This window comes from Rousettus aegyptiacus, unplaced genomic scaffold, assembly GCF_014176215.1.
Source record: "Rousettus aegyptiacus isolate mRouAeg1 unplaced genomic scaffold, mRouAeg1.p scaffold_m13_p_8, whole genome shotgun sequence".
In the NCBI taxonomy this organism is placed as follows: domain Eukaryota; kingdom Metazoa; phylum Chordata; class Mammalia; order Chiroptera; family Pteropodidae; genus Rousettus; species Rousettus aegyptiacus.
The window spans coordinates 1,841,062-1,860,845 of record NW_023416311.1 but is presented as its reverse complement, the minus strand read 5'-3'; the positions used below and the strand labels follow the sequence as shown (position 1 = coordinate 1,860,845).

General features: G+C 53.1%; 1 pseudogene; it reads left to right on the top strand.

Annotated features, from left to right (window-relative positions):
- Window positions 1-405: 405 nt before the first annotated feature.
- On the top strand, window positions 406-524 carry LOC118607646 (annotated as a pseudogene).
- The last annotated feature ends 19,260 nt before the right edge of the window (window positions 525-19,784 follow it).

Sequence of the window (19,784 nt, the reverse complement as noted above, 5' to 3'; positions counted from 1 at the left end):
AAAAGACAAAATTTAAAAAACTGGTGTGAATCATTTACACCTAATATATAAAGAGCTTTTATAGATCAATACAATAAAAATCAACTGTTCCAATAGAAAAATGGTTACTGGGCATGAAATATAAATTTCTAAAAGAAACAGAAGCAACTAATAAAAATACTCTACCTCATTCATAAGCAAATAAATGCAAATAAAGCAATAACAAACCATTCCCAGCTATTAAATCAGCACAGATTATTCTGGTATCGTCAGGTGCTCAGGGAAGTCAGCATTCCCATATAGCACATTTTTAGAACAGTTAGTATCTTCCCGGGAAGATATTAAAACCACAATATTGTGCATATGTTTTGACCCATCAGCGATCATAAATGCGCACAAACATCTGGCTATTAGAACGCTTAATTGGTCTATGGCCATGCCACCCTGAACAAGCCCGATGATATCTGACCTAGGAAGCTAAGCAGGGGCAGGCCTGGTTAGTACTTGGATGGGAGACCATCTGGGAAGACCAGGTGCTATAGATGTAAAAAAAATTAAAAAAAAAAAAAATAGAATGCTTAATTGAAGCCTTGGTTGTATCAGCAGAAAATTCGGAAGTAATATAAATGCCCAAAGGAAACCAGTTCTCTAACCTTTAGCTCCTTCGAACGACAGACGCACATCTGGTCACTGAGAATGGAACCGGAGGGAACGTGTCTCTCTAGTTTCGCTGGATTCAGCCACTTGGCCACATCCATTCACTCGACGACCATTTACCAAGCACACATCAGTGTAGTTAGCACCGCGATGTCAAGGTGAGCGAGACAGAGCCCCTGCCTTCAGGGAGCACACACGTCTATGCATTTGGTGAGTGACGCAAAAGAGGCGTGCACCCAGCGTGGCCCCACGCGCACCTGTCCATCCTGGCAAATGGCCCAGATGTGGGAGGATGAGCAGCAGCACTTAGCAGATCTACATCACGAGTTAAGTCACTAGAGACGGAGACGAGACGGAACTGAGACGGCATACAGGGGTTGGAACTCCAAGCCCAGCGGCCGTGCGCCTTGGTTCTCCAGCGCTACGTAACGACATTGCCAGAAACTGAGCAGCTTCAAACAATTCACGTTATTTTGTCAGAGTTCTATGGCTCAGGGGCCTGGGCCTGGCTTAGTTGGGTTTTCTGGTCTGGTGTCTTGCAAGGTCGCAATCGAGGAGCTGACCAGGTATGTGGTTTCATCTGGAGGCTCAGCTGGAGCCATCAGCTCCCCACCTCATGTGGTTGTGGGCAGGATTCAGGCCCCAGGGGCTCTCAGACTGAGGGCTTAAGTTCCTGCTGGCTGTTGGCTGGAAGTCACCCAAGTTCCCAAAGTGCTGGCCAGCCACTGCCCTCGGACCCTGGCACACGGCACTTGCTTCCGCAAAGCCACGCTAGGGAAGGGAGTCCGCTACCAAGACGGACTCTGTAGTCACGGGAGTGATGTGTTGTCACCTGTGCTGTACTCTGTTGGTCAGAACTAAGTCACAGGCTCTGCCCACTGTCAAGGGGACATCACACAGCGGCCCGTCAGGAGGTGGGGGTAATTTGGGGCCACCAGTGAGCCTGTCCACCATGGCCTGCAAGGAGAGAAACTCTAGGTCACTGAAGCTGCGTCGCAGGGCTGGGCGGATCAGAACAGCCATGTGGGGCAGGACGAAGCGGCTCCCCAAACGCAGCCCAGCAGGGTAATCCTCACCGCATCTGTCTGCCAGATGGCCCCCGCCCTCGCAAAACGGTCCGCCTCGTGGATCTTTCTAAGTGTGGGTGTGGTTTGTCTGGGGTGGGAAGCTCAAACTTAACCCTCTGCAAGGGCCAGGCAGGTAACATAGCACAGGGTGACAGACGGAGGTGGGGACTGTGGCACATAGACACACACAGCCTGTCACAAAGGCACGGCCACCAGCAGCTCAAGGATGCAGGCCTGCTCCCGCCAGAGCCCCTTACTTACAAAGAAGCCCCCAAACCACATTTATATATGAGATCTCCCAACATTTAACATTATTTGTGGACTAAACAAATCACATCTGCAAGCCGGAGCCACCGCTCCCAACCCCAACTACAGATCGTGACCGGGCACCTCGGTGCCTTCTGCAGGGACTCAGGGCAAAGCCACTGCTGACCTCAGAGCTGCTGTCTCCCCCTCGGGCGGCCCCCAGCTGCTACTGAAAGTGCTCCCTTCTCTTTCGAGCTTCTGATTGTGGACGCCACACATTCTGAGCCAACCCACTTGCTGATTAGTTTTAAATTTCAGCCGCTTTAAAGTCTCCAAATTTGGAGGTAAGTGGACTCTCATTAAGGAGTCATTTGCCAAAAATTAATCCCTCTGGGATCGTCTCGGACTCAGGAGAAAGCCCCAGGTTTCTCATCAGCTGGTTCTAAGTGCTCGGTCCACCCTGCAGGCCCCAGTCCTCCTCAGGCTCACCTCTGAGGCCCCAAACAGCTGTCATGGAGTCCGGGGAAGAGACCAGGGAACCACAAATCACAGGGAAGGATGCGACAGAACCCTGAGTTCAGAGGCTGCAGCCAGCGCCCTGCCCCTGGGCCCAGCCCTCGAATTTAATCATTGTGCTTGAGCCTGAGGATGAAGGGACAGATTCTCATCTTCCTGGGGAGATTTCAGAGCTTACCCTGCCTAATCCTTGCAGATCTGTCACTGACCCAGGAAAGAGAATAGCTAAACGGGTGTGCGGGGTCCCCATGGAGGGGGCTGCTGGGAGGACAGAGCTCGGCAGCTCCCCACCACTGGGGGGCAGCGACACGCCCCTGAGAAGCCCGTCCAGAGCAGTCCTCGACTTTAATCGCTGACTAACCCAGTTGTAAAGGCTTTTATGTAAGTTGGTGGTTGTTTTTGAAGCAAGGTGGCTATTTTCTTTTCTTTTTCTAAATACCTCTATTTTTATGCTTTGAAAAGATAATAATAGAGGCACATGATTAAAGAAAAATTCCAAACAGAACAAAAGGGACTTTCATGAAAAGTCAGACCCCCAGCCTGACCCCTACGTCCCTATTCCCCGCCCCAAGGCAATCGCTGTTACAAGTTTCTTGGGGAAAAAAATGACAGTTTTTGAATTTCCTAATTTGGTATCAAAAATAGCCGAAGGCCAAATAGCGCCCACAATAATGTGATTAAAATGAGTGATGGAGTTATACGCCTAACATGTCCCAAGGAGACAAAGATCATAGACAGAAACTCACACCCACAGAAAAAAAATCAGTGTGTATGTGTGCGTCCTTGCGTGTGGACAGTGTGTGTGTGTCGGTGCGTGCGTGTGCACACGCTTGGTCCCCCATCGCCCTGCAAACCCTAGCCAACCCCGTGAACATATACCGTGTGCTATTCCCAGTGCTGCGGGTTATACCAAGATAAATCACACGAGGTCCTGGCTTTGGGGAGCTTTCAGTAAGAATAACTCACACTCGATCGGCCCCTTCCCCTTCACAGGGAATTTTCAGGCAAGTTATGTCATAACTCAGGCTGGCTGCGGCCTGAGGCATGCTGGGACTGGAGCAGCGGAGGGCTGGCGGGAGGCAGAGGCCTGTGGGGGATGGGATGGGAACAGGGCCCGTGGCAGAGGCTGGGCCTCCGACAGCTGCTGAGGACCCGGGGCTTGCGCTGGAGGCTCACGCCTGGGCGGTTCCCCTTTCATCAGACAGCCCGGCTCCGTCCCTGCTCACCAGCAAACCGCTACACCTCCGTGCACTTCAGTCTTCCACAGAGAGAAACGATCATCGCTCACTCCTAGAGATGACGCGAAGATCAGTGAGACAAGGCACAGTGTCACACAGGACATGCTGCTGCTTCGGGCCCTATGCACCCATGTGACCCCCCAGTCTCTACGGGTAACACACGGAGGAGGGTCGGCGGGTCAGGGAGGGGTCGGGCCAAGGGCTCCAACATAGTCTCCTCAGTCTCGCTTGCCCTCTGAGCCGTCCCTCTGGGTCTGGCTATTGCTGCTTCTCCTTTTAGCATAAGGGAAACGGTGTAAGTCCAGGCTAGATTCTCAGGGCAACCGGTGCACCATGTAGAGAGCACCTGACCCCAGCCCACCTGGCCAGCACGGCATGGCTCCCGGCCACCTCTTTCCATGTGGAACCCCGAGGAAAGACGCAAAGTCGGCTCCTTGCCCCCTGGCTCTGAGTCTGGTGCGCCAGACACCCTAACCCGGGTGGGGGGTCGGAGAGCACCCCAGAGACTGAGGCACTTGAGCGGAGGCCTGAAGAATGGGCTGAAGTGTCCAGACAAGGTGGGGGGGGGCGGTCATGAAGGCAGAGTGTTCTAGGTAGAGGAGAGAGCATGTACAAAGGTCCTGTGGTGGAAAGGGGCTGGGAGATATAGTGCCAGGATGAAGAAGGAGTTTCTGAACCACCGCCGACCAATGCTGACTGCATGTAAAAATGAGCTGGCGGAGCTCTGAAGAACCCCGAAGGCTGAGCTGAATCCCCCAGGACAATTACGTAAGAGCACCCCAACCCCTGTCCTCCTCAGAAGAGCATCTTCTACTTGGTGACAGGCTAGGAGTGAGAAGAAATTAAACTCTGACACAGTGCTATGCAAGTGAAAAAATCATTTTGTAAAATGTTTTCGATATATCTTAATTTTTTTTTTTAAATCCTGCAGTGGTTTAATCTCACCAGCATCAAGAGAACCCTTTATCTGCAATGCATATTTGCATGTGTGTGTATAGGTGTGATTTCGCTATTTATTTTTGAAAAGTGTCCGGACCCCACACCAGGCTCACTGAATTGGAACTTCCTGGGATGCAAGTCCTGGGCAGGCTTGTCATAAAACAAAATAAAACAAAACAAAACAAAACAAAAGAATCGCTCAAAAATTTGTACTCTTGCTCACTCTTCTCAGTAATGATGCATTTAGAAAAATAAAAATACAAGAACGACCAAAATTTTTAAGAGCAGACGCTTATTAGAATAGATAGGAAACTATTTTAAAGACACAATAATTCAAACACTAAAGGTGTCGTGATGGAGCTAACACATAAGTTAAAGGGACAGAATAAAGCTTCTAGAAATTGATATAAATATACAAAAGGCAATGCAGTATGTGGGAAAATTGGCATTTTTTATCAGCAGAATCATTCAATAAATATTAGGACACATGATAATCATTGAGGGAAAAGTTTTCAAAAAATCCTTACCTCACACCATATGCCAAAATCAATTCCAGGTGTTTTCAGAAGTTTTATGTAGAAATAAAAACATAAAGGTACTTGAAAAAATTTGTGGCGAATAATTTTAGAATTTGGGAGGGAGGATTTTCTAAGCATGACATAAAGGCAGAAAACAAAGAAAAAGGCTGATTAATTTTATTACAAGAAATAAGTAACTCCTCACATATGTCCAAGACTATCATAAATAAAATCGAAAGGCAAACGGTGCACAGTAGAATATATCTACTACACATGAAAATATTCGTAAATGGGTCCTTCAACTCAAAAATATGAATACCGCCCAGAGTAAGGACTTGAAAATGCAATGCACATAGAAAAATTGCGAATTGACCAGTACACATAAAAAGCATGTTTTGCATCAGTAGGAATGAAAGAAGTACAAACTAAGACAATAACAAACTGCCACCTTTCTCCAGTGCAATCGTTAAAAAATAATGGAGATTACAATAATCAAGTGCTGGCTAGGATGTGGGGACAGGGCTGTGGTCACCTGCTGCAGGCAGGAAGGGAAACTGATCCATTAATCCAGCAGTTCACTGCTTTTAAGACTTGATCCTGAGAGAATGGTGGATGTGTGCAAAGTTACAGCTCAATAACGATATTGTTCATAAAGCTTTTCGCTATGGTGAGAGACAATAAGGACTCATCGTTCAGGGAATTTGGCTACATAGTTGGCTACAGTGTTTTTTCTTTAGATCAAGGCAAATATAACAAAATATTAACAGTCGTTAATTGTATCCGGTGAGAGTATAGGTGTCAATAATGACTTCCTTTGTACTTCTCGGTAACTGTCAATTCTTTCCAGATTGTGGTCAAATATGTCGTTATAGGATAATAATTGCTGGCATGGAGAAATAGTCAAAATACATGTTTTAATGAAAATTAACACAGATTACAGGGGTATTTGAGTATAATCCCAATTTTATTTCAAAAACACGGATGCCAAGAAAAGACCGGGATGCCGGGCTGTTTGTTTCTGTGTAGTTACAAAGTTTTCACTTTCTCCTTTGTGCTTTTCTGTGTTCTCTCCAGTTGACATGCAAACTTTTGAAACATTCTAAAGTCAACATCTACACATACTTAGCAGGCTTATCTTACTTCCTATGCTTCTTGCTCTGAACACACAGAACGTCCTTTTATAAGCTTCAAAGGTAAGTGTGAAGAGCCACTGAATGTCACCTTGGGTGTCACATTGAACTTCTTGATGTGAAAAATGGAAACAACGTGAATGGGATTCAGATTTCTCAAGGTTCCTTTCAAGAAAATTCTGATGTTTTCATCCATTTGATAAATATTCACTGAGCGCCATGCCTATCAGGATTATTGAGTTATATGTGACAGAATCCAACATTAAAATGACATTTTTGGAACAAAACGATTGGCTTACAGAACTGGTGATCTAGAGGTTGGCAGATTAGGCTCAGCTGGGTCTAGGGGCCCAAGTCCTTTATTTAGACTTGATCCCTCCACCCTCTGTGTTGGCTTCGTGCTCAGGCAGAACCTTCCCCAACCACAAGAGGAGCTGTAGACTTTCACATTATGTTATATTTCATCACATTATCTCCTACAGCCATCAAAAAGGGGGTGCCTCTTCCCCAGTGACACCAGGAAAAGTCAAGTGAGGTGGGGGGGGCAGCTCTCTTAGATCTACAAGGTCAAGAGTTTACATCTGAGCCAATCAATGTGACCAGGAAAATTGAAAACAGTGAGTAGCCGGGCCTGGTCACATGTTCACCGTGAAGTTTGAGGGAGGTCGGCCCTACCTCTCAAGGGACTTGAGGAAGAGAGAGGGGTAGTTCCCAAGGGAAAAACCAGGATGTAGTTATAGGACAAAGGAGGACAGATGCCACACAGGCAAAAATAACAGGTGTCCTCTGCACGTATACGTGCAGACCCTGAACGACTCGGTGACTCACCCACGACTGAGCTGCCTCGGGAGGTCTCTCTGGCACTCTCCGTTTTCTTAAAGATCTCCTGATAAGGAAGGACTGCTGGGACCTGTGGTCCTGGTTTTGCTGCCCCAGTTCCCTTTCAAATTCTCGCCCTCTGGCCCTCCCTGATCCCCTTCCCCGATTTATAGTTTCCAAAGCGCTTATCAGCACCTCCTAGCTATGTGTTTTCCTCGTTTATCATTTATCTTTACCCCCAGGAAGCGAGCTCCTTGAGGGCAAGTCTGTCTTGTTCACTGCTGTGTCCCCAATGCCGAGAATAGTGCCTGGCACACAGCAGGCACTAAGTAAATATTTATTGGATGGATGGATGAATGGGTGGGTGGGGTGGATGGATGGATGGGTGGATGAAAACATGAATTAAGGAACTTGACCTCTAATTTCAAAAGAAAAATGCTCCCCGTTAAGCTTGGCTCCAACAAGAATATTTCCGCCCCACCCTGTAGCAGAGCTAACCTAGTTGAGCTATTCAAATTGCTGAGAGCTAAGAGAGAACAGAGGAGGAAACGCAAACCAGGAGGACACCCTGGCTCAGCAAGCGAAGTCTGTCGGCCCGCCACGGTCCACTCATTTCCAGAACTCAGAAGCCTTGGCCCATTTCGCATGCCGTCTGCACACCGCGCTCCAGCCCCCAGAGGCTGGCGACACTGGAACGCCTCGGCAGGTCCCATCCAGCACCTAGGAGCTTCCGGCTCCACAACCTTACTGCACATAACGAGAGGGCCTGAGCCCCGCCCCGAACGACCCCCCAGTTCCGCCCCATTCCTGCATCCGATCTGCAAGACGCGCCTCTTTCCTGAGTGTGCAGCACCAGAAAAACCCTGTCACCAGAGCCCTGCTCCTACGGAAGGGAAGGGCTCGGCTCCCAGCAAAGCTCGGCACTGTCATACGCCTCAATGCAACACGGTGACCGCATGCATGCGAGAGCCCACACAGAGGGGCAGCAGCTGGGGGCTCGTGCTGGATCTGAACCAGAGCAGAGGTTCCGGGGTACCAGGGTGCAAGGTCAGCCCACCTCGTGGTTTCCCGCCCCCTCTGCAGTTCCCCCCGACTCTTGCCTGGCACACCTGGCAGGGAATGGCGGGGAGTAGGCCCAAGGGACGTTTGGAGTGTCAGGGACAGCAGCCCAGGGAAAAAGCGAGACTTTCTCTGCACCCCGGCTGGTGGCTGCGCCGGAGACAGGATCCGTGCCCAGGCTCCCACGCCCCGACCACCGGACCTTGCACAGCTTCCTGTCAGTTGGACACAAAGGGAAATGCGCTCTCACATTTGTAGTCTCACGCTGGTGGCTGAAGTGAGCGTAGGGTGACATCGGGGCTCTCTTTGCGGCCCCCATGTCCTGTTGCCGCCACCTGGGGTCAACATTTGTCACCCATCTGGCTTTTGGACATCACCGCTGCACTGGGAAGAGCCCGAGGCGCCCATCCCTGAGTTTCTTGTCTATGACTTCTCAGCCCCAGAAAAGCTGCAACGGCAGAACTTATCTTGGGGGCCCCCCGGTCTGGAGCTGCCATCTGCCCTGGCATCAGCGCTTTCTTGCAGGCAGTGGCGCATTTTTGTGCCAGAGAGCTGGGGCTGACACTCACGACACAGCACTTAACCTGCCAGGAGGCCCCAAGCAATGACTTCCAGAACTCAGCGCACGCCCGGAGGCAGTCGGCTTGAGCGTCGGTCGCCGGTCGCAGACGGGCGGCTCACACGCGGAAACACCTCTCACGGTTCGTGGGGCCGGAAGCCTGGGACTGCAGTGGCAGCGTGGCCGCGCTCTGGGAGAGCCGTCCTGCACTGCGGGCGGCCACTGCCTCGCCGTGTTCTCGCGTGGTGCGGTGCGGGGAGAAAGCTCTGCCTTCTTACAAGGGCACCGATCCCGTCATGCGGGCCCCACCCTCCTGGTCTCGTCTAACTTTAATCACCTCCCAAAGGCCCCCTCTGATTAACCTCGCATTAGAGGTTAGGGATTCAACATACAATCTCAGCGGGAAGGACGCAATTCAGTTCGTGGCATGCTCCCAAACCAGGTAGAAATTCACCCCTAAACTCCACAGTGGAGTAACTCAAGCTGGCAGAACAGGAGCTCAGGCAACAAACGCTTAGCTCTGTAAGAAGGTGGCCAGGGACCATATCAACAGCCGACACCTGCGGAGCACCCATCATGTGCCAGGAACCATGCAAAATGTTTTCCACACGTCGTCTTAAAGTAGTGCGATGAGGCTGGTCCTGTTACGTCTTACGGAAGAAGAAAGGGGAGTCGCAGAGCGGGAGTGAACTTGCCTGAGCTCTTATGGCGAGGCAGTGGCCCAGGCTTTGCAGGAGACCACACACGCAGGAACGCATTTCCTTTTATGCCCAACTAACAGCCACTGTACATACTTAATGCAATGAAACGTGGATGCTCTTGGAACCACACGCAGCATATAACAAGTGCTCAAAACAGTTCGCCAGCAATGTCACTGTGACTAAGCCCTCTGCGACCATCTGGAAAGGTGCCTGGTCACCTGCCCAACCACTCCCTGTCCAATGGGAGGCTACATCAGCAAAGCCACCGGAGTCCTCGGCACCATGTAGGTGCTCAGCAAATGCTTGTGAAGTGTGTGAATGAACAGCCCAAACGACCTCCAGCTCAGTGAGGAGCTCCCCCGAGTACATCGATTTGCTCTGGATTTCTTGATAATTAATCTCTTGACAAAATTTAAGACCTATTAATTACCCCTGATTAATTAAGGTGAACTTTTTCATTGCTTCCCCAAGCTGAAATACACTGTCAATAGGCCCCGTAATTAGTGACCCAGGAATCAGTTTTAAACCAATTATCCCAGGGTAACGAGTGGAACCAGGCGAGAAGCGCCTCGGGGCTGGGCCACTCTCAGCGGAGCTCGGAATAACACACGCTGGCACTGGTGTGGGGGAAGGACGCACACGCGGTATCACCGGGCACACGGCCCCTCCGGCCCTCTCGGCTGTTCCATTGTTCTGGGTTTTCGCTGCTGCATTTTCTGAAAGGAATAAAACACGTGTCCTCCGCATCCACCGAATGGGAGGCCTGGGGCAGATTCCCGGAGCTGCCTGGCTGCCTTCGGGTTCAATTAGAGCCGTCACATCTGGTTGCAGACTGTACAACTCCAGGGTGCTGGCCGCACAGACTGTTGTGTGACTAGCACCCCTAAAAGTCATGCAGGGCATGACCTGGGCGCAATAACCTTTGGGTCATGTGGTGCAAAACACAGGGACATCATTATAAGGAAGGCCTGCAGAGGTGTGGTGGGCTCGGAGGCACCCTGACGTCATTCAGAATGGGGACGCGCGTGGTCTGCCAGAGCTACGGAGCTCTATCCATGCACACTTACTTTCCACAAATCTAACTCCTTGGGTTTGAAAAGAAATTAAGAAAAAGAAATAACGACTTGAATAGGACTGGCAGTTCTCCCTGTCACTTCGTTTGGTGAGTGCACGTGTCGGAGCGAGTCTGAAGTGGGGCTTAGCGTCTGCTATTTCGCGCGGCCTCTTACAGAGAGACTACTGCACCGTGTGGAGCGTTCAAAGATTGGTACTTTTTAAACAGCAGGATCTCCAAGCCAGCTGTTCATCTGATGCCCATGGAAGAAACAGAGATTTCTGCCCATAGCAGCGGAAAACTGGCTGGGCAGGTCCTTGTGAAAGACGGGATAGCTGCCGCCAGCATCTCCAACTGGCTCCTTTCTAAGCAATTTCAAAAGTATTTCTGACGTGAGGTTTTTTTCTCCTTTTCTGCCTGCTTGAGTAGCCTGTGTCCTTAAGATGAGGCAGAATTCTGGTATGGGAAAGCAGGGTGCTAACTGTCGGACCAGGGACCTCTTTTCCTCTTGGTAGACCAGCTGCTTCTCAAGATGTGGCTGGGACTGACTGCATGAGACTCACCCGGGATACTTGCTTTTAAACATGCAGAGGCCCAGTCCCCGCTACAGACTTACTGTGTCAGAACACCCAGGCCTGCGGCCCCAGAATCTGCATTATGACAAGTCCATGCGCTTCTGATCTATGTTCCCAAGCGTCAGCTCCGGCGAGCATGGGAAGAATGTGAGCGTCACTCATCGCCCTGTCCTCGGTGCCTGGCACGTGGTAAAGTTTTAACAGCTATTATACGACTGAATGAGGATAAGCTTCCGGGTCTTTGTTTTGTTGTACCGATCCACAAGACAAGGGTTAAGATTTCAGCCACGCGGGGCCTTGAGGAAGAGGAGGAATCAGTCTACCCCTCACCCGAGACCTGCCTCAGTAAACGCTGCATCCAGGCTGCTCCCGGCCGCCCGCCTCAGTCCTCTGCGTGACACCTCTCCGAAGCCATCGGCTTTTCATCTAGTGCCTAATCCTCTACTGCAACTGCTTGTTGATGTGCCGCATGAGAAACATGCAGAGCCGCAAGCGGCTCATTCCAGAGTTACTTTCCGGCAAGAAGGCGGCGGCTGGGAAAGAGGTTTCGGGCTGTGTCCTCTGAGCCAGGAGATCCCAGAGCGAGCCTGGCAAGCAGTCTCCCCTCCAAGTGCTTCTGGTGCCACCAGAGCACTTCCTAGAGACAGGGACACTGCCACAGTCCGGTGCCTGGGATGCAGCAGGGAGGCTCCGCACGGAGACAGGCCCACACTGGGACACGCCCCACACAGACAGGCCCACGTGGAGACACGCCCACACAGAGACAGGCCCACACAGAGACAGGCCCGCACGGGGAACACACCCACAGGGCCACACCTTGCCTCGCATCCCTGCTCACTCAGCGGGCTGTTTTGAGCACCCACTGTATGCCAGGCACTGCCCGAGTTACTCAGGATACAGCAAGGAACAAAGTGGAGTCACATCCCTGTATTCATGGAGCTGCCAGAGAGACCCCCGCATCCTCCATTCTCTGGCCCTTTAGAAGAGAGAGCGTCCTTGCTATGGGTCGAAACACCCACCCCAGGCCAGCTCCCCGGCCGCAGTCCTCTGGGTGGCCCTCAGAGATGCCTTCTTCCCAGGTCTCCTTCTTATTTAAAATGTGGGTGGGCCGGTGGCTGGACTGTGTGGAAAGCAATTTCGGAACTCTTCACCTGGCCTCCTTCGCTCATTTTGTTACCTCGTGAAATCAAGTAAGCATTCGAATTTGGGAGCCTTGAAAGAGCTTCAGCTAAATCTCCATCTTAAATGCATCAGGCAAGAGCTCAGGATAACAGAGGACACATGAATAATCAGAACCGAGCTCAGCCAAGACAGGCTGGGCGGGTTTAGAATGAGTCGGCCCGCATCTTCTCACACCGCCCGCCCCGTTCCTGAAACACTCCCAGGAAACAGGCCAGGCCGCTTCCAGGGAAGGTAGAGGGTACATGAGACTGACGGGGATGGACCGGTCCTGCTTCATCCGCAGGCTGTCGCTCCTGTCCCCTCCTTTCTACCTCGGGGGGGGGGGGGCAGGAACCAACACTAACTTCGGGTTGCTGCAATATCCCTCTCAAGCATCGCGAGGATTCTATAAAGCAGCTCTGACGGCTCCCATTTTAAATGTAAAGACACCAAGGTCCAAAAAAGTCGCACCGCTTGGCCAAAATCGGACAGCTCGCAGGTGATGGGAGCGGGCATCAAGTCTTTGCTTTCACCTCTTCATGTCTTACGACCTCGGGACGAACGTTAAAAGATACACGCAACCTGGGCACTTCTCATTCTCCCGTGAACATGCGCCTTCTTCCTCTGCTTAACGATGCAGCGCCCGCTCCGCACCAGCACACGCAGACCCACCCCCCTCTGCCGGCAGCCGCAGCGTCTCTGCATGAAGCACACGCTATTCAACTGCTCCCCTATCGGTGGGCACCTAGGTTGTTTCCAGGGTCTCACTGTCATGAAAAGTGCTATAGTCGATATTTATCTCCACATCCATGGATACAGAGACACAGATACAGATACACGGAGATAAGCAGAGATGTCTTCTACGTTTGGGAATAGCCCTACGAGTGCAGTGCTCAAACCGGAACTGCTTTCTCCGGGAAGCGCACGTTTCAGACGTTGATAGCTGCAGCCGGATTTTACTCCGAAGTTGCTGGGACGACGCGCAGCCCCCGCCCCGCCCATGGGAATGCCCGTTTCACAGCAACTCCACCAACAGCACGACTGCCATTAATCCTCGGTCTTCGCCAGACGCAGTGTGGGGTGACGGCGGGGCGGGGGAAGCCCCCACCACCGCCCCCAGCCACCGTGTTACTCCTGGGTTTACCGAGAACCGGCCGGGTCGCTGGACCCCGCCCCTATCCTGTGGCGGGGGGACCCAACAAAGAGGCTCCCCTAGCTGGCACGGTTCTTCTCCTGTCCTTGCTTCCCAGCCTGTGACATCGCGCCGTCGGGGCACGGCCCTCCCTGCTCCCTTGGACCCCTTAGAACCCCACACCACGGACGAAACGACCCTCCGTTTTCAGGGTCCGACCGTGGCGCTTTCTGTGCGACTGACCTGACTGCCGCCTAGCCCCCCGGCTTCGCCCACCCGCCCTCGCGGGGACAGACGCCAGGACGGCCAGCTCAGCACCACGCACCACGGCGAGTGCTGAGGGAATCCTCGCGAGCGGCCTTGCTGGTTCGGAGGGCAGGGACGCTCGCTGCGACTGCCACCGGCGTGCCCCGCTCGACGCCCGCCCCAGGCTGCGTTTCCGGGATGCGAGGCTCCCGGAACCACGCTCCCCCGCCCACACCTGGCGCTACCTGGCGCTACCTGGCTTTCTAGTCTGCCAGCCTACAGGTGGAAAGGGATGTCTTGCCTTGTTTTAATTTGCATTTCTCTTGTTGCTAATGGAATTACAGCATCTCTTCGTCTGCTTGTTCGCCTTTATTTCAAGTTCCCTTTCCTACCAGCTCCGTCACCTCCCGAACCCCGTACGTCACTCTGGAGCAGGACGCTCCCAGCCCTCCCGTCCTCCTCCTTTCTGCACCCTCCCCGCCACCCCGAACTCACTTCACCTCTTCCAGCTTAGAAATGAGCTTCCGGGGGTGCACATGACGCGGACAGACGGGGGCACAGGCGGGCGAGGGCGTCCGTGGAGGGCGCTCTCCTGCCTGGCGGCGGCTTGTGTGCATACCTTCTTACAGGGCAGCCTCAGGACTGTCTCGGCGCTCACTGCCCCTGATTTGCTGTCCTCACCCGGGGCGGCCAGCCCACACGGCACGGAGATGGAGGCCACCGCCGGGCCCTCACGCTGCTCCCGTCTCTTGTTCTATTTGCCTCCTGCATAATCGCTTTATCTGTTCTAGTAAACGCCCAGCAATGCCCAGACCAACAGCTTCTGTGACTGAACATTCCCTGCCACCATGAGACATGTGCCCCTCAAAAAGACCGCAGTACGGACACATGCTTATCGAGCTAGGCAAACGCACACCTGAGACGCGACCGACGGCAACACTCACTCTCAGGCGCCGGTCGCCAGGCCTTGCATTGCCTTGGGACAGAGCTGGCTCTGCCCATTCTCCTTGGCTTTGCTCCCTGAGAGGGGACCGTCATTTGAGGCAAACATGAGTCCTTACATCAGAGGCTCAATCACATCTAAGAGGACTTAGGCCTTCACGCTAGTCACGCAACTCAGTGACGTGCCAGCCAATGCAGCCACACTTCCTCCACCTGTGGAATCCACCCACTGTCTCCCCCAAACTGATCATGTCCCCCACTTCCCTTATTTCACCTTTACGACGCCTTTCCGAGTCCCCTCTGCCAGAGGCCCGGCCCCCGACACTGTTTCTTACCTTTTCTCTCTTCTGCCTCGGGCGTGCTGGGCATTCCTTTTCCTCGGCTCCTCCTTGAACCCATCTGCAGGTGTCCGGGTCCCAAACGCCTGCAGACTCTCCCACACGAAGCTCGGTCGGCCACGTGGAACTAGCTGAATTCAGAGACGGAGCTTGCCCCACCCCCACGGCGTCCCTCGGGCAGCAGCCGCTGGTCCTCGACCCTGAACCTCCTCCCCACCCTGTAGCTTCCTAGCTGTCACCCGCCAGCGGCCGGGAGGCCTCCCACCCAACAGAGAAGGCCAACGAGCTCTCACAAGCGGACTCAGATCTGCCAAGTTTACCTGCAAAGGACCCTATTTCAGAAAACGAATTCTCTGTCAAGATTCTTGACAGCGAGAGAAAACGTGCAAAAAGTGGGCTGGCCAAAGGAATCACGGCCAATGCGAGCGTCCACCTCTGAACACTCAGCTTCACACAGTCGCCCTTCCTGCTGGGCCCAGGCCCCAACCGGCCAGTTCAGATGCTTTAGCTGGTCTCCCCACACCTCCAAGTTGCTAAGCAGACTACTCAGCGAATGTCAGCTGAGAATTTCTCCCCTACATTGTCTATGTGCCTATAACTGGCACAGCCAGCCCTGCTTGCCAGGACTGGCCAAGCTCTACCTGGAGGCACCTGGGTGAATGGCCAAGCTCCACCTGGAGACACCTGAGGTGGACCGTTACATCTTTAAGAACCACTCGTCTAGGCGACAGTAACATTGATCTATCAACCAACAGCCTTTTTTCCTACTGACGTAATTTAATGTAGCTCAAATACATCTTGGATAAGCATTGTCTGTCCAACTCAGGGACGAGTATTATCAATTGGTTAACACCGAGCCCCTCGTGGCTTTCTCCCTTCTATGATCTCATAAACTAACGAAAAGCCACGCTCCCACCTCCCAGCCCCCAGGCCACAACGAGTTTCCCAACCGCCCTCTCCAAACCAGGTTTTACTGATGAAGGGACTAGTAATCTATTTTCACTTGATTTCACCCCTCATGTGATGTAAAACTCTGGGGGAGATGGAGGAGAAGGGACTACATTTTCCCACAAGAATTATTTAAAAGTTTCCCATTGTTCATATCCGTTAACTAAGCAGACGCTCAGCTTAGCCCACCATTGAAGGGCATGACCTCAGTGCTTCTTGAAAACAGTGATTCATCATTTTACGGAGCACTTTCCTCAATATGTTTGCTCGCTTTAATCTTAGTACACGTCAGACTCAGTCTGTCTTACCTTAGAAGCCACCGGGGTCGTGAGGATCCTCTCTTCCACTGACCACCATTATCCATTTTTTTCACCTAAAAGAAACACATAAAATTGTTAGCACCTGTCTTTGGTCCTCGATTTGATGGGGAGGAATGGATGCAGAATAACGCAAACGTAACACACATGCGCTCATCAACAAGCTTTTGATGGAGGCCCGCACAGTGCTGGGGGCCTGCGAACAAAGGTGGGGGGACCTTGTCCCTGATGGCAGAAAAGTTATGTCCCAAACTAAGAGCCTTTATTAAAAATATAGATTCTAGATTCTCACCTCAGGCTCCCTGGGTGAGCCCAGTGGGGCCCCCAAAAGATGCTTTTGCCAAGGCCCGGGGGGGCGCGGTTCTGACACAGCCAGGTGAGGGAGCATGACAGCGGGAGAACCCACATTAACAGGGGCGTGAGGCGAGGAATGAGACGGGACGATGGGGCTGACCGCGCGAGCGTGTGCTTGTCGGCCAGGGTCCAGTCGGCAGGCAGGAGCCGCCCCGGGGACTGGACCCGGGCGGTCGGGAGGAGGCATTGCAGCGCGTATAAAGCCCATAACTAGGTAACTGAACGAAAAAAGAGGCAACCCGGACAGATACCTATGGACAGAGCTGACGGAGTGGCGGGCACGGCCGACAGGCGGTCACCAAGCCCAGGTCCCGACATCGCAAAGCCGAGTAGCGAGGGTTGCTGGGCTGGGAGCTGAGACACGACCTTCGATCACTGCACGTGGAGGAAAGGAGCGTGGGCGACCTAGTCCGCAGGCGTTACGCTACCTGACAAATGGGATTTCGTCTAATCCTCAGTCCTACGGGGGAGAAGCCCCGGGAGGTCGATCCACCTGTGGAAGGTCGCACGGCAGGTGAGCGATGGCGCTGCAGGAGTCTCGTGTGGTCCGCGGGCCGGCTCCCGCCCCGGTGGGGAAGCCAAATGAAGATTCCACCCTCCCTTCCTTGGAAATGGCTTCCACTCTTCTTCGCCCACCAGAGGGGCTGCGCCCCAGACGTAATTTAGTTACACGAGAGGTCGGTTTTCCTCGTCTCACTCGCTGAGTTCACCAGGACTCCCAGGTGACTAGGGTGTCGTTACTTCTGTCCCAGCAGGACAGGTGAGGGGGGTGGTCTCGAGCCGGGAAAATCTAGTGCCTCCATTGGAGCAGAGTGTGGAGGCTTCCCCACCACCCCAAACCCTGCGGGGTTCGTCCGTGGAGCTGCGAGGGCGTGGGTGGGACACTGTTCACATCGTGTGACAAGACAGAGACAAGGGAACTTGTGGAGATGGGCGACAGTTGCGTAGGGGCATCGGCGGGGTCCTGGGTGCTGATACAGCAAAGTTCGAGCCACTGGGAGGAGAGGGAGCTCCTGACCCCATGGCAATAAACACCTGCAACGTGCCAGCGAAGGCAAAGCCGGAGAGCCGGCTCCCAACAGGACGCGAAACTTTGGCACTAAGGACCCACAGGGGACAATCTGGTAGAGACTCTTCTAGTGGCAGGGCTGACTTTTTCTTTTCTTTCTTTTTTCCCCATTGGGCAGAGAGGGCTCCTTGGGTCATTCTTCTCAACAGTTAGGTTCCAGAGGAAAAATCTGATCGGCCCAGCTTGGGATCCGTGCTCTGGCCAGCAATCCCATCCTGCCGCGGGACAGCGTGGTGCCCTAACGCACACTGAAATGCAGAACGCGGGACAGCGGGAGCAGGGTGAGGAAGCCGGCCGCACGCTCTGCCTCTTCCTCCTGGCTTCAGAACACCCGCTCCATCCATGAGCCGGGACGGTAGGCGCCCAGGCCAGTCTGGATGACTCTCGAACAATCGTAATCACAGCACAAAGCTGGCAGGATGAGATGAAATCAGGATTCAGCTGAAGGCCTGTACTGGAGTCCAAAGAAACCAGCTGACAGAGGACAAGATGAGAATCTTGATGTTTAACGGCAGCCCGTGTGGGAAAGACCTTCAGCTCAAAGGAGTCACAGGTGAGAGACGGCCAAGGGCGGCGGATCCATGCCGGGCTGATGGGTTAGATGGCGACACCCCTCTCTGAGGACAGCCCGCAGTCCTGGGTGGCTCGCTCGGAATAATCTCAGCCTAGGACTACTGACTGCGGGTCTGCCACACACATGCCAGGCACAGATCCAGGTGCTTCGCAAGTCATCAACACAAGCAGCGTTATGATTCCATTTTACAGGTGAGGTAAGTGAGGCAAGGAGAGGCTGAGCGGGACGATGACCCTCTGCTCTCACGGAGCTCCTGCATGCTACAAACGTGCTGGAGCGTTAGTGGACACTAACTTTTCCCTCCTGGAAGAAAGTACTGCAATCCCCACTGGGAACACGAGGCTTGGATGTCCGGGGGAGCAGCTGGGGGCCCCGGCACACATGCATCTGAGAGGAACGCGACTTAGGGTACACTCGGGAGTGGGGCAAACACCTGAGGGGCGTCAGGATGAAATCGTCCTGCTCAGCTTCAAGACAGTGGAGGATAGGCGATGGGTAAGATTCGCAGCAATGTAACTTTGTCTCAAGGTTATAAAGGTCTCTCTCACTGGGCTTATTAATACTTAGAGTCACAGTAAAGATCATAGTGTCCCCATCATACACGTGGAAGTATTGATTATGTGCTGAGAACCGCACAGCCGTTCCACGTCATGCCACTGGAGTAAAATCACAGGCTGGACTGTCACTGAGCACTTACTCTCCGCCAGGTGCCGTGCATGGCGGGTGCCGTTATTCCCCACTTTGTAAACGATAACGCGAAGCAGAGAGAGGTTAAGTAACCGCACCAAGGTCACACAGCTAGGGGGAGATGCCAGCCCCCAAGCCTGACTCCGGGCCGAGAGATTCTAACCATCATGCTGCACTGTCCCTGGACCAGCGGTGAGGACTAGGGTCCTGGCCAAAACCTCGGTTCCTCCCAGGCGGTGACCCTCACATGACCCGGTGCACAGACTTGGGCACGTGAGAGCCCAGGGCCTGCTGAGGCCAGCGGCATGTGCTTCAGTGACAGGAAGTTGGGCAGCAGTTTATTAGGACTTCATTTGGAGTGCAAATTGCTGCTGGTTTATAAAGCGCTCTGCAGAGTCGCTCTGTGGGGCCGCCTGAACCCGCAGCAGGGGCACGTGCGGCTTTAACTAGATCATTGATTTCCCCGCGGAAGGAGCAGCCCCGATGCCAGCCGCTCACGCTCACGGCCCACATGACTGGGGTCTTCCAGGGTGGAGGGGGCAAGCCCCCTCTCCCGCCGCCTCCATCCCTACACACACACGTACACGCACACATGCACACATGCACACGCAGGCACACACGCACGTGCACGCACACCACAAACTTCTCAGGGGGCCTCCATCATTCTGATACACTGGCCTTAGAAGCCCAGCAAGGCATGAAGACTATCTCTAAAAACAGACAAATTCGAGTCCAAATGCTGGTTGACCTTGAGCTTGGGTTGTCATATTTAGCAAATAAAGCTTCAGCACGCACAGTTGAATTTCAGATAAACATCGACTGCTTTTTTGGTATAAGGATGGGACACGCTTCTCTGAAATTTAAATTTAGCTGGGTGCCTTGCATTCCAGCAGGGAGCTGTCCCCTTTGGGGGTGGGGGACTGATCCTCTCTGAGCCTCGGTTTCCTCATCTGTAAAAT